The 15,891-nt window shown below is 46.9% G+C and overlaps 1 protein-coding gene across 1 annotated transcript in view; it reads right to left on the minus strand.

Moving 5' to 3' along the window:
- Window positions 1–9,573, minus strand: part of RSPO1 (R-spondin 1) — a 28,289-nt gene extending 18,716 nt beyond the window's left edge. The window contains exon 1 of the mRNA XM_035117178.2: window positions 8,907–9,573. The gene's annotated coding sequence lies outside the window, so the exon portion shown is untranslated. The remainder of the gene's footprint in view (window positions 1–8,906) is intronic.
- Between the last annotated feature and the right edge of the window lie 6,318 nt (window positions 9,574–15,891).

Below are 15,891 nucleotides of genomic sequence, written 5' to 3' on the forward strand. Positions count from 1 at the left end.
GGCGATTTCAAACGTCTCCTCTCCACAGACGCTGAAGAATGTCGCCCTCTTCATGGCATCGTTGGTGACTTCTTTCGCTTGCAGGAGGAAGTTGAAACGGGCGGCGTACCATTCCCAGTCTCCTGATGCTGGTTTGAATGGCAAGAAGCTGCTGTCGGTTGCCATTCTGGGTTCCTTGGGTCCTGGAGCTGAAGCCTGGATGCACGGTGCGATGCAGCGGTGCAGCAGGTGGCGGTGCTGCGGTGCAGTGCGTGGTGGCGGTCAGCTCATCAGGATCCCACCTTCGTCGCCAGTGAAATATACTCGGAGTCGAGAGTGAATTTCATGCTCTTTATTCAGCTCATATTCATCAAGGAGAAGAAGAGAAGACGAATCGCTCTTTTCCCAAAACCATCTGCTTATATACATTATTTACACAATGGGCCTTGCGTGATTGGCTACTTCAGGGCTACACCTGTGGGCCAATTATATTGTGGATTGACTTCTGCCTGCAGCCTGATTGGCTGCTCCTACAGGCCAATCAGGTAGCAGATTCACTTCTGCCAGCCGCCTGATTGGCTGCTCCAGCAGGCCAATCAGGTTGCGGATTCACTTCCACCTGGAGTTGGATTGGGTAGCTCCCGCTGATTCTGAATCCTATTGTTCTAGGATTCAGCTCAGTACATAACACCTTCCATTAATTCTGCAAGTTTAGAGGGCTTGCCTGGCACACGTTCAGGACCGCCTACCTCTGCCTCGGGGGAGTTGTGCTGCCATCCATCAGGATGCAATGCAGCAGCCAAAAACCAAGAGCAGACGAAACGGGCTCATCCCTGCCAGCAGGTGGGTGTTTCCTTTGGCTGCAGCTGAAGAACGAGATCAGGGAGCGATGGTGAGGCCTTCCTGCTTCATGATCCTGTCAACAGGGAAGAGGGTGCCTCTGGGAAGCCACCAAGCAGGGTAGATGGCCACTTCACCCCTGCCCCACAGCAGCAATGGTCATTTTTACTTTTACTGTAGTTCTATATTTAGAACCATACATCTGTTGCAATGACTAGTAGCTACTGATAGCCTTACCCTCTGTGAATTTGTCTAACTCCCTGTTAGATGGTGGTGGTCACCATCACTGCATCATGTAGGAGCAAAGCCCATATTTTAACACTGCGCTGCATGAAAAAGTCCTCCCAGTCCTGAATCTTCAGCTTTGTTCGAGTTCAAGGTAGGGACTACTGTTCTGTTGTTGTTTTCCAGCAGATTGTGCTCTCGTGTCACATCACAAAGCCAACTCCCCCATCTCCATGAAACCAAAAGTATAAAACTGTTTTGGTATGGGGGGAAATGCAGATCAGATCTTTGAACAGCAAAAATGTTGGAAAAAAAGCAAAACTCCCAAGTGGGCTTTGCAATGAGATGTTGGGTGCAAAAACTGCCTGTCCAAATGGGGCCTGGAGGTAGGAGCAGAGCTCACCCAGGAGGGAAAAAAGTCTCCAGGTACTCCTGCCTTCATCTCAATACTATTCTTCTGTTGATTCAGCCTAGAATAGCATTAGCCTCTTTCACTGCTGTATCACATGGTTGATTCATGTTAAACTTGTGGTCTACTAAGACCTCTAGATCCTTTTCATATGTTCTACTGACAAGCCAGGTTTCCTCCATCTTATATTTGGGGAGATTTTTATTCCTGTCTAAGTGCAAAACCTTACAATTTACCTCTATTAAAATTCATTTTGTAAGCTTTGGCCCAGTTCTCCAATCTGTTAAGGTCACCTTGAACCCTAATTCTGTCTCCTGCATCATTAGCAGCTACCCCTCCCAGTTTGGTGTCATCTGCCAATTTGCTGAGCATCCCCTCAATCCCTTCATCCAAGCCGCTCATAAAGGCATTGAACAACAACGGGCCCAGGACACAATGCTGCAGGACCCTATTTGTCACTTTTTTTACAAGATGATGAGGAACCATTTATGAGCCCTTTTGGGGTTCAGTCAGTCAACCAGATACAAATCCACCTAAAAATTACCTTGCCCAGCCCATATTTTACCAGCTTCTCCACAAGAATATCATGGGGGATTTTGTCAAAAGCCTTACTGAAATCAAGATACACTATGTCTACAGCATTCCCCTGATCCACAAAACTTGTAACTCTATCAAAAAGAAAGACAGAAATGAGGTTCATCTGGCATGGCTTGTTTTTGATAAACCTATGCTGGCTTTTAGTAATCACAGCATCTTTTTCTAAGTGCTCACAGACTGACTTTAATTATCTGTTCTGGTATAAGGAAATAGATGGTCTAGATCAGGCATCCCCAAACTTCAGCCCTCCAGATGTTTGGGACTACAATTCCCATCATCCCTGACCACTGGTCCTGTTAGCTAGGGATCATGGGAGTTGTAGGCCAAAACATCTGGAGGGCCACAGTTTGGGGATGCCTGGTATAGATGCACCTTTGTTCTGATTAATCAGGACTCTTCTTATGTTCATACTGCCTTTGAACCTGGAGAAAGTTGCACCACTTTGTGATAGGGAATCCAAAGCCCACCTGACAGCCCAGACACATGGCACAGCAGCAGCACACAGATCTTAGCCTACTATAGTCCTGGGATCTGGCAACAAGTTGCCCCAATAACAGCTGGCCTGACTCAATGGGCCTGCAGATGAGAGAAAATAGCAGTAGAGGAACAAGGAAGGAGGAGCTCCCATTGCCTATAACTAAGAGTGCAAGGGAGGGCCAGATAATGCATAAGAACATAAGAGCCTGCTGGATCAGACCGGGGGGGGGGACATCTAGTCCAGCATCGTGTTCCTACAGTGGCCAACCAGATACCTGTCGGAAACCAGCAAGCAGGATCTGAGCATGAGAGTACTCTCTCCCTCCTGTGTTTTTCTAACAACTGGTATGCAGAAGCATTACTTTCTCCAACTGTGGAGCCAGAGCAAAGTCATCATGGGTAGTAGCCATCAATAGTCCTCACTTCAATGAATTTGTTTAAACCTCTTTCAAAGCCATCCAAGTCAGTGGCCATCGCTGCCCCCTATGGGAATGAGTTCCATAGTTTAAGAGAGAGTTGGGGAGGGAGGCTCCACTGCCCCTCCATGCAAGCCCAGATACTGACCTCTACCTGTCTGGCTGGGCTTCCAAACCTCTTGAGTTTCCGCTGTTCTCGTCCATAAAAGATGCTCCCAGGGTCACTCTTGTGATGGGTTGACACCTCATAGTTTACTTAAGTGACAAGTGGCTTTAGGAGCCCTGGTCCCAAAGCCCATTCCAAAGCAACCCAGGGGCTGCTGCAATGCATAATGTCACATTGTACATCAGAAGTGATGGGGACCTGTCTTGTTAGCAGTTACAATTGTGGGCTGATGAATCCTCCCAACCCATTAAGTTTCCATTTGGCTCCACAACTGAGGTGCTTAACTCCTGCAGGCCTCATTGCCTAGCAAGTTGATTTGGTGCAGACGCGTGAACCTCCTCCAGCCAAAACAACCATGTCCTCAGCACCAATAAATAAATCTCCTTCATAAATAGAGATTTTAATAAATTCCTGCAAGCCAAACAAGGATTACGCCAGCTTTGCAGGGTGATTCATCCCCTGTTTACATCCTGTGATCTCCACTTTGCTGTGCTCTTTCCCCGAAGAGGGACGACTCAGAGAGTCTCTTCGTTGGTATGGTTCACACAGACCAGTCAAAGGCTGGCTGGCTGGCTGGCTGGCAAGGGGTCTTGAGACCAGCAGGACTCATTTGCCAGCACTATCAGCATCTACTGAAGTGCAGTTCCCACTCCTGGTGCCAGCATGCATAGGGGTGGAGGGAAGACGGAAGCAGGTTGGATGGCTGGTGGCAATCCTGACACTTAGGCATCTCTCACTCTGCAACAATTGCAGTGGGAGGGGGCAGGGCATGCCAATATAGCTGGCCCTTGTAAGCCCTGTAGCAACCTCACATTGCCTGTGATAACTACTACCCAGGACGCTCGACGGTGGCCCTGGAGCCCCTTTCCATCCTGCTACATGTGAAATAATAACAAAGCAGAAGATTCACCTGAGCATGTGCAGAGTGCTTTACCATTGCCACCCTACCAGGATTGGGGGAAGAAAAAATCCAAGGCAAATGGTGTGGCTGGAAGGCTGACTCAAGCTATGGCTGGTTCTCTGGCCTGCCCACCCCTGCCGCCACCCCAGAAGTTTGCAAGATATGGGTGGTTAGCTCATACATTAGAGTATGACACTCTTAATCTCAGGGTCATGGGTTTGAGCCCCACGTTGGGCAAAAAAATCCTACATTAAAGGGGGTTGGTCTAGATGTCCCTCGTACTCCCTTCCAACTCTACAATTCTAAGATCTAACAAGGAAACACAGATCCGTTTGCCCTCTCCCACCTTCATTGAGGCATTCCCTGGCAGTGACCCTCTGACTGACCCCTTCCCACCCCTCTGGCCCACCATCATTTCCTGCCTGCTCTGGGGGTCAACATCCTGCTTGGCATGCTGAGCAGGGAGAAAGCCGCACAGGACAGAACTGCCATCTCTTGCCTCCTGTGGTGCACAAGGTCACTGAAAGCAGAGAAAAATCCGTGTGGCTGGCAGGGGGGGAGAGGGGGGCCGTCGCTGCTCTACGGTATCCCCACATGATGCTGAAAATGCACTTTGTTTTGCTTAATCCTCCAAGCCATAAAAACAGGCCGGGCTCTGTTGTGTTTCCTAACCAGAAGTTCAACATTTGGTTTTGATAGGAGTTTCTCTAATCCTGAAATATAAACTGAAGGGCAAGGAAGCCATGGAAGAAGACCACTGAAGTCTGCAGGAGCAGTAGCCTTCTCAAGATCTGTGTCCTCCTGCCCAACCCTGGCACCTGCTCAGCACTCAGGTGGGCTCTGCTAACCTGCAACCCCCTCCTCTCCCTCCCCCTGCTGCCCACAGGAAGCCTCATTTTGGCAGCCTCAGCAGCCTCAATTGCCTTCTCTTGCCTGTGCATCCCTGGCAAAAGGTCCCATCAAACTAGAGGTTCTGTTTTAGTCTGTAAAATTATGCATGGCATGGAGAAAGCCTTTCTCCCTCTCTCATAACACTAGAAACTCATGAGCATCCAACAAAGCAAGATTCAGGAGGAAGTCCTTCACTCAGGGCATACTTAAACTACTTAACACGCTCCCACAGCAGGGGAGCTAAATGGCATTAAAAGAGATTTCGACAAAACTGGTGGAGGAGGTTAAAGCTAACATTGACTACTAGCCTGAGTGGCTAAGCTCTGCCTCCACAGCTGGAGGGAGAAATGCTTCTGAATACTAGTTGCTGGAAACCACAGGAGGGGAGAGTGGTCTTGTTCCCTGGATGGCCACTATGAAAATAGGATGCTGGACTGGATAGCCCATTGTCCTGATCCAGCAAGCCCTTCTGATGTTCTTATTCTCAGTTTCCCTGCCTCCTCACCAGTCCATTGGCCTATGCATTGCATGGAAGCCCAGCATGGGAACAAGTACACCTGCAAAGTGATCAGGTTTTAAACCAGTGATGGCGAACCTATGACACGCGTGTCAGACATGACATGCAGAGCCCTCACTGCTGGCACGCGCCCCATCGACCCATTTGCACTGTTGTTGTTGGTTCCCCCCCCATTTGTTCTCCCGCTCCTCCTACAGCTTGTCTCCGCTGTTAAAACCAGGATCCTTTTGTTGTTGTTGTTGCTGCTGGTAGCCAGAGATTGGTTTTTAACCCTTTCTGTGCTGTTTTTCTGGCGCTTTGGCAGACTATGATTGGGTGTAACAGCATTCGTTTTTTAACCCGTTCTGTGCTGGTTTTTTTGCGCTTTGGCAGACTATGTCAGTGCTGCATGTTAGTTCCAGCGAAGGTATTATTCATCATTTATTTCTGTTCTCTTTCTTCCCCAAAAAGCGCAGCAGCTTTGGGGCATCCCCCCCCAAAAAAGCAAAGCAACTTTTGCACGCACACCCAAAAAAACCCTCCAAAACTTTGGTCAGCAGCTCCCCCCAAAAAGCTCAACAACTCTGGGCACTTTGTGATAAATAAGGGGTTTTGGGTTTGGTTTGGTTAAATAATTAGTTTTTGGTTTATTAAATACAGTTATATATTACAATTATACATTTTTGTTATTTAAACTATAAATATCGTGAAATTATGGTGTTTTTCTCAAAGTGACACACCACCTGAGTTATGCTCAGTTTTTTGGCAAATTTTGACACACCAAGCTCAAAAGGTTGTCCATCACTGTTTTAAACAGTAGCCAAAGGAAATGGAGCCATGATGTTCATGCTAATGACAGTAAACAATGACACTTGAAGCTTTTCTAAAGATCATCACCAGCAACTCACATAATGCCTTTTGGCATTAAGAACATAAGAAGAGCCTGCAGGATCAGGCCAATGGCCTGTCTAGTAAAACATTTGGCTCTCACAGTGGCCAACGAGACGCCTATGAGAAGCCTGGAAGCAGGACCTGAGCACAAGAGCCCTCTCCGCTCCTGCAGTTTCCAAAAACTGGTATTCAGAAGCATTGCTGCCTTGACTGTCGAGGCAGAGCGTAACCACCATGGTGAGATCAGCTGGTGTGGACTTCAAAAGGTTAGCTCTTTTGGGGGTTGGGGTGAGAAGGTGTGGATGTTCTCACTGGCTGAGGGTTTCCAGTTCATCCCACTTCTGAGACTCACTTGTGCTTGATCTTGTCTGGGCGAAGAGTCCTGAGGAAGGGTGCTGCCAAAGGGTCAGCAAAGGAAGGAAACGGGCTGTTGACAAACTCGTCTCCTTTAACATAATGTAATTGTGCCCAGATTTTACAGCTTCCCGTTATTTCTCAGGGAGGCATTGCTTTCAGAACAAAACAAAAACTCCTGGGTGCATTTCTTTCCTGCAAGAAGACGGTCATCACCAGCTTCCAGTCCCTTTTCTCTCTTTGTTTTTCTTCTTATTTGGCATTCAGCATTCCCAGTTTCTTATGGACCCCGCCCTGAACCCCAACCCCAAGTGCAGTACCAGCCCTGCCTCATTCCAAGCAGATGGAGAATCCCTGGGGGATCGTGCTTCCTGCTGGGCCTTTGCCAGACGCCCCCAGATTCCAAGGTGCGGTTCTTTCAGGCATGGAGGAACTTGCTGCAGGGTTGGATTCTGTCCTCACTCATCATCCTCACCCAACAGGAGGGATCTGCTGGATCTCCTTCAGGGGATAGCCTGTGCTGGTCCTTGGAGCCAGGTGCCTTCTTCCTCCAGCTCTGGTTCCAAAATAGTGCTTCCTGCTCAGCCCAGGACATCATGCAGAAGAGCAGCAAATCATTGAGCCACACAGGAATTGGGACCCCTAAACTGCTGCTCAAATGATCCATGTCAGAGGATTGTTATTTTGAGAATCTGTGAGGCTTTGTGGCCAATGATGTGCTTATCTCAAAATCTCTTCAACCAGAGAGCCAGTGTGGCATAATGGTTAGTGTGTCTGGCTAAGACCTGGGTGAGAACAGGGTTGAAATCACCTCTTGGCCGTGAAGCTCACAGGCAACCTTGGGCCAGGCAATGCCTCTCTCAGCCTAGCCTACCTCATAGGGTTGTTGTGGGGATTAAATGAGGAGGGGTAGAATCATACAGGCCACCCTGAGCTCCTTGGAGGAAAAGGTAGGATATAAATCAGGCATAGGCAAACTCCGGCCCTCCAGATGTTTGGGACTACAATTCCCATCATCCCTAGCTAACAGGAACAGTGGTCAGGGATGATGGGAATTGTGGTCCAAAACATCTGGAGGGCCGGAGTTTGCCTATGCCTGATATAAATGCAATTAAAAAAAAAAGTATATCCCAGGGACAAAAGAAACAATTGTACATCACTGATCTTAGATGGCCATGCAAATCTCTCAAAAACGATGGTCCTCCAAACTAAGATAGTTGAAGGTGGTAAATGATAACAGGACTATTGTTGCTCATTTGGAACATGCCTACCTTGCTAGAATTGCTGATCATGCAGTGTGGCCAGCTTAATCAGACACTGCAGCAGAGTGAATGGTGAGTGGGTGTGGGTGTACACCACAGGAAACAATGGCTCTAACAGACCATCTTAAACTCTAAAAAAAACTACTGTTGATCTCCATACTTTGATGACAACCCCTTCAGCACAAGCATATAGCATGTTAGCTCAGAGATAATTCCCACTCAATAAGGTTTACTCCCATGTAAGCATGTTTAGGATTCCAGTTTCTGCTCTTCAATTTGGAGAAATTGAAAACACCCTTCTAGAGTGTCAGCCCAGGCTTTGGGGACCAACAAAGAGGATTTAATCAGATGCAATGCAAACTGTAATCACCACCACAGCTGCCCATCTGGTTGTCCTCCTGGAACCAGGCATCATGGGGCATTATGTAGAAGGTTGCCAGGCTGAATGCCTCCTTAGGAATGGACTGGTCAGGAAGGGCTATAGCAAAGAAACCAAATGCAGCAGGTAGCCCTAGCCCCTATTTATTATTATTATTATTATTATTATTATTAAACATATTTTATTAAAGATTTCTTGGTTTACAAAACTACGTGCAATGTCTTTTTTTCCAAGTTAAATTTTCTACAGATCAGTTTCATTTGTTGAGACATTAGTGTTACATTAGGAAGAAAAGGGAGAAAGAGGTGGAGGGGGGGGCATGGTGAGTGGGGACATATACACAGTTGTCCTGAGATGGTTCCCTTGATCCGTCACCTAGGAACATGATCCATATTCCCAAACCATTTCCTAACACTGATCCAGAGTCAGGCCAGGAAAATCCTGTCCCTGGTTTGAGAGTGGAAGCCCTCCAGGTTCTGTTCTCCGGCAGTTCCCCAGCAATGCCAAAAAGTGTGATCCACCACATTACATTAGGTGTGCTGTTCTCAAGCAACCTGGCATGCCCAGCAAATCAGCCCTCGCAACAGCCCCTTCCAAACAAGCGTGCGTTGCGAAATCCTTACCTCTGAGCTGTCAGTTGCTTGCTGCTGCCTGAAGAAACTCTCTCTGCTACTCTGGTTAGACTCCAATTTCAGCACTCATCGCAATCATCCATTCCACCAGGGAAAAAAGTTTCCCCACACAAGTTTTTCCCTCTGCCAGTTTTTGTACCTTCAGTTTGGATTATATATATATAAGCCCAAATCCTTTCTTCTTCCAAAGCCAGGCACCAAATAGTTTTCCAAATTTCACAGAGGGAAGCAATTCCGTCTCCTCCACCGAGCCGAATTCCTGCTTGCGAAGATTGCCTGGGCTCGTTTGTATCCCACACGGCTCTCTGGATATGCTGAGCAAAAGAAGAATGTGATCATATCTAAGCAATTTGCACATTAATAAGTTCCTGTTTTTGATGCGGCAGACTCCAGCCCCTCTTCGCCCGGACGGCTTCCCCTGTGTCACTGCTCTTCTCCTCCTGCCTACAAACGTAAGGCATCCAGCTTTGCAAAGGCATGGAGTGTGCAAACTGCGGCAGGAGGGAATCCCACCCCACTCGTACCACCTCCTAAGACAATATCCTGCCAAAATATTGCGACTGTTGCAAAACCTGGACTGGAGCATGCAAAGTTCTGTCTAGAGCCAGCAGGAGCTCAGCAAATTGCCACGGTGGGTGGAAGATAGGACAAAGAGGCCCTTCTGTGTCTGGCTTCATTTAAAAGTCATGGAGGATGAGGGTGAGGATGACATTCCAGTAGTAACCAGCCTCAGGAGTCATCTATGGTCACTTTTGCATCTGTTAATAAACATGTCACATATTTGAAGCAGCTTGTTAGCCACTTGGAAGGAAGACAATGTTTTTCTAACGGGGGGCTGGCCTGGGAGCTGGACGCAAAGCCTGGGAGTGTAGCCTAGTGCAGCCAACTGAGGCTCAGTCCAAAGTCTGATTCAGCTAAACCTCTCTTGTGTCCATTTGTGCCTGTATAATGCATTATTGTGCATTCACTGCTGTGAGGTTCATCTTCATGGAATAAAAAACCATCAGGCCAGTTTCACTCCACGCACCAGAGTACCCCATATTGGGGAAAACCTCCTCTGTGACTCCTTTTCCCTGAGTACACAAATAATATTGATTCACTACATCGCACTAAGTACATTGCACTAAAACTTCAGCCTGATGGATGAATGGTGAAGAAACCGAAATGAAATGTTAAGAAAACCTCCACCCATCACAACCTTTCAGGTTATGCCATCACTATGGCCTTTGAGGTGCCACAAGGCTCTTCAATTGTTTGGGACAGGTCAGGTGCCATTGTGGTTGCTAGATGTGGCTGCTTGAGGGTTTCTTGGAGGCACCTGGAGTCTGATTTGGGGGCATTGCAGTGATTCTGGAATAAAGCCTTTGGTATCCATTGGGCTGAGAGTTTGAGTGCTGCAGGAGGAGCCAGGACACCTCTGTGTCTTCACAACATGCTCCACTTTGCAGAGGGGGGTCACCTGTGCTACTAGTGGGGAACTCAGTAGCGTAGATGATCCATAGCCCTGCCCTCACCCCCCAGTTAGCTGAAGCCTCCCTTGCTGTTGTTTCTACCTGCTGCTGCAGACCTGCTGTCACATGTGATGTCATGCAGATGGGAGTGGTTTGGGGGAAATGGTCTCCCGGGCCCAAGTGCAACCTGTGCTGGGTGGAATCAGACCCACAGGCCAGGGGATCCCCACTCCTTCTGTAGTGTGTCAGCAAAGTGAATGTTAGCCCTGATATTTCCAGCAAACAAATGGGGTTTGCCAACCCTGATATACAAAAATGTTCCAGGCATATGCCTAAACCTTGTTGTAAAGGTCTCACATTTTGTGTTTTTAGGGGGTGGGGGAGAAAAGCTCTTTAACATCCACACACACTGGTTGTGTAGTAGTGTTTGCATAAAATAGCTTATACCAGGTCTCAGTTGAATCCACCACAGGAAAGCTGCAACTTTGTTGCTAAGAAAAAAAGGAAGGGCAGATGATGGAGTTTTCAAGGACTAGCAAATGAGGCAGAAGCAAGAAAGAAAATTGCACTAAAGGAGAAGGGAGACAGCAGCTCTGAAGGGCCCCAGAGAGTCCTATTGCCTGGTGTCCAATCAACTCACTTGTCTGTTAGGGCTTTGACATCACTCATTGGCTAAAACCACAATCAAGGCTTAGAGGGGCCAGGCTGGCTTATCTCACAGCAGTCAATTAGAAACTTTGCTTGGTAACATTCTTTCCAGGAAGGCTAGATACTTATTGTCAAATGAAATCTCGGAGTTTGGGTTCCCTGTTGGCTGCGATGCCTGGTACATAAGTAACCCCCATCCTTGCTTCTTGGCAGGCCTGGTCCTCTTCCTCTCACCTGCTCCCTCACTTCCAGCACCAGCACCTCCTGTTCTAGGAAAGCAAGTGCTCCCTGGACCCAAGACGTGCCCAAGGTGGAAGCAGTCCACCTCAGGCAACCAATTGCAGTGGGCCTCATTCTCCAATGGGAGGGAGCCTCAGAACGTAGCATAGACCAGCACTTGGTTCACTGACATGTAACTAGCATGTGCAACTCATTGTGATCCTCATCTCAGTGAGTGTCTGTATTCACACCCTAAGCAACAAGAATTTACACAAAACAAAAATGGGGGGGATGGGAAATGAATCCTTTCTTGGCTAGTGACAAAGGCTTTTCTGTGGTGACCCCTCTGGGACACTCTTCCCAAGGAAACAGGCCTCCTTCTTGGTTGGTTTTCAGAAGTACTGCAAATATGTTCTACATTCCAGGCTGCAATTCGTTCACCATTTTTATGGTGTTCTGTTTTAGAGAATGTCATACATGGTTCTCCCCACTCTCCATTTAATGCCCACATCAACCCTGTGAGGTAGGTTAGGTGGAGAGGCAGTGACTGGCCCAAAGTCGCCCAGTGAGCTTCATTGCTGAGAAGAGATTTGAACTCTGGTCTCTCAGGTCCTAATCTGCCACTCTAAGCACCACACCACACTGGCTCTCAATCTACTAGATAGTAGTACTGTACTATGAAACTACTAAACTAGCAAATCTCTATAGTTGCGCTCTCTCTTTTGTTATTTTCTTGTCATTTAAATATTTATCATATAATGATGATGTTGGAGGTTATAAACTGCCTAAGGAGGGTAGGGATCCCAAAAGGTAGGTTAAAGAGCAGCTAATACATAAATAATACCCCACCCACCAAGCAAACTGTCTCTATCATCTATGACTCCTCCATATATCCTTCATTCCTTGGCACAAGGCCACCCAACTAGCTCCAAAACAGATTGTCAAAAACAAGACAAACATCTCGTTTGAATAGGAATGAGGATTTAACCACGTACCACAACATCTGAGTCTGTGCCATCTAAACTGATAGGGAATTGGATGTGCATCTCAGGTTGCTTGTTCTGGGAATAGCAAGGCAGTTTTTGTGTTGGGACTCCTTGCCAGTGTTTGGCCAACAGACATGTTCCTGTCTGGATGTTGCTGCAGGGATGTTGTGGTGTCATATTATTTATGAGGGAAAGCCCAGGAGGCCTTTCTGAAGGCGTCATGCGGCGTTATCTCTGTGGTATTTAACTGATGCCACCCTTGTTGCATGACGTGGAGGCTGATTGCCAGGATGTCTTGATTCTTCCTCCCCAGCCTGGCTCCCTCCCAAGGCAGTGCCGAATATGCAGTTCAGCATTTGCCTGCTACGCTTTATCCTTTCTGCCTGTGAAGAGCGAGCAGGAGAACAAGATGGTAGAAGGGCCAGGAGTCGAGTTTGATCAGGGGGCTCCCACAACATCTTGCCAATGGGGGGGAAATCAATGCATGAAAGCCAGAGCTGGAGAGAGTAGGTTCCTGGTATGCTACACAAAATGCACAGAGCAGGAAAGTGAGGCAGGAATACAGAACCACAGTGGAGCTGATAGGAGGCTGGCATGGGATCCAGTGCCTGTAAGGACCACCCCACAGCTGTAGAAAAGAAGGAACTTCTTATGGTGGCTTAGGAGAGCCTTCACCAATGTGGTGCCATCCATATGCTTTGAACACAAGAATATCAGAAAATAAGAACAGCCTGCTGGATCGAGGCCAATGGCCCATCTAGTCAGCGTCTAGTCAGCCAACCAGATGCCCCAAAAGGAAACTCACAAGCAGGATTTGAGCACAAGACTACAACCTTCCCTAATCCTTGACAGCTGGCCATTTCTGGCTGCTGGGGCTACCTGGCTCCATCAACACCTGGAGAGTGCCAGGTTGAGGAAAGCTGACTTAATGGAAAGTACTCTCCCCTCCTGCAGTTCCCAGCAACTGGTATTCTAAGTATTCCTGCTTCCGACTGTGGCAGCAGAACACAATCATCATGGATAGTAAAATAGAAAAAAATTCCTTCAGATACACTAGTGTATCTGAAGAAGTGTGCATGCACACGAAAGCTCATACCAAAATAAAAACTTAGTTGGTCTTTAGGGTGCTACTGAAGGAATTTTTTTCTATTTTGCTTCGACTCAGACCAACACGGCTATCTACCTGTATCATGGATAGTAGTTGTTGATAGCCTTCTCCTCCATGAATTTGTCCAACCGTCTTTTAAAGCTATCCATATTAGTGGTCATCATTGCTTCCTGCGGGAACGAGTTCCACAGTTTAACTATGCACTGCATCTAGTCGGACTTTCTTTTATCAGTCCTGAATCTTCCAGCATTCAGCTTCATTGGCTGTCCATGAGTTCTAGTGTTATGAGAGAGGGAGGAGAACTTTTCTACATCCATTTTCTCCATGCCATACTCTAAACCCTTCCCATGTTTTGTGGGTCCCAAATGGATACGTTTGGAGAACCAGAATGGCCCCCAAGGAAGCCTATTTTCCAGCTGGGGCCTCTTTTCCCTTCCATTGACTACTGTTGTTCTCGTGATCCGCTCCAGATGGCTTCACTCTTCTCACATTGACATTTGAAGTCGCCTGAACGCTTTTTGGAATTTATTTTAGGTGGAAGATCTACTTAAGCAGAAGCTATAACTCTTCTTTAATGAGCCGCAGTCCATTTCTGCCTTGCTGAAGGACATATTGAGGGCTGGTGACATATTGCTTAGGCCAAGCCTGGTGACTCATTCCCCTCCCACCCAAAAATCGCTCTCTCAGGGAGGCGGAATGAGGTTGGAAAACAAGAGAAGCCGAGTCCATATCAAAGGAGAATCACACTCACTGCGGCATGAAATGCGGCATGAAGTGAGGAGGATGTTGGCAATTTCTATTCAGTTGCTTGCTCCTACCCACTTAATGACCAGGGCTCAGACTTGAGGCTCTGGGGTCATAGCTGTCAGGGTGCTGGACCCCTTTAGAAGCAAAATCCATCCTGGAACTCCAGGCAGCTGTGTCCACCTGCCATTTAAATTTCCCACAACGTTCCAGAGTGACACTATATTTGGGGCAATGTGGGAAATTAAAATAGACCTAGAAACTGAAATGGAAAGTGATGCTGCCACCAGGTGAGACCACCAGAGATACCATCAAAGGGCACTTTGCCAGCCCCCCCCCCTTGAACCTGGAGTCAGGCTTTGCTGGTGGCAGTGAATTCAATGAACTGATTAGGTGTTGCATAATGAAGAGGTACCTTATTTTTGGATGTCCTGGGGCCAGGGCTGCAGCCCACCTGCCACTGGCCAAATAGGCAGGCAAGCTGTGATCCACTTCCTGTGCCAGGTGAAGCTGAAAAGGGTTCACCCAAGCTCAAGAAAACCCCTCGGCTCCAGGGGATGTGTGGTCACCTATGAACAATAGTGCCCAACCTGGTGGTAAGCATCATTGCACAACAAATGAAATGTGTACGAACCATTTTCCTTTTCCCCCTTCCCTTCTTTCTTTATGCTTCTACTTCCCCCTTATTTTTATTCATCGTCCCCCAATAGCACCCGAAACACTGCCCTAGAAGGATACAAACCAGAACATATACATTTATCACACATATTATGCCTGTATCACTGTGTTGAGTTTACAGACATTTTTTTCCTTGTTTTTTCCTCTGTTGCCAATGTACCTGTGTGACAGAACAGGGGAGGGGGATTTTCTTTACTGACAGACCCTTTTCTATTGCACACCTACACCCACACACACACACCTAGAGAAAAGAATTGTGATAGTTTGCCACCAGGTGGAGTGAAGATTCTGATGAAAATAGCCTTCCAAATTCCAAATGTTCAAATATAAAAGGAGGGCAGACTCTTGGATTTTAGATCATTTTTTCTCTTGAGTAGATGTTTCCATAATGACAAATGAGTGGGGTTAAAGCTCCACATATTCATGGGAATATGTAACCAGTAAATAATGGCCTTCTTCCTAAGATGGCTTGTTATTAAGCCAAGCAGAGAGATAAACTCCATTTCTGATGTCAGTTGTCTTCGTGGCAAAACAGAAATGTACTCAGATGGTAGTTCCACCTTCTTTACAACTCTGTGCCTGCATAGTGGAAGAGCTAGCCAGTTCTAATTGGATACAGCATTGTGAAAAAGAGCTTAACTCCTAGATATTTATTCAGAGACAAAGCACAGGATTTATGTTTATTCATGCTTCACAGCAGGAGTTCAAAATTCCCACATGCTCTAGGTGGCAGAGCTGAGCTATGTCAGAATATAAGGTTTCATCATAGCCTCAGAATCCTTCCTCAGAATCCATTACACAAAGACAAATTCCATTTCACTGCAGCCAACATATACTTCTTCACAGAACACTTATTTAAACAATGGAATTCACTCCCACAAGATGTAGTGATGGGCTCCTTTAGGAAGCAGGGGAGGATAAGTAATAATAATAATAATAATAATAATAATAATAATAATAATAATAATAATGGACAGTGCTATTTTTCTAGAAAAAGAGGTGCCAGAACTCACCATGAGTGTCTCTCTTGTGCTCTTATGATGGCAATGGTGCCCACCTTAGAGGTGCCAGAACTGAGTTCTGGTAAGTTCCAGCTTGAAAAAAGCCCTGACAATGGATGTTTTTAAAAAGGAGTTAAATAA

Source organism: Zootoca vivipara, chromosome 6 (assembly GCF_963506605.1).
Source record: "Zootoca vivipara chromosome 6, rZooViv1.1, whole genome shotgun sequence".
NCBI lineage: Eukaryota > Metazoa > Chordata > Lepidosauria > Squamata > Lacertidae > Zootoca > Zootoca vivipara.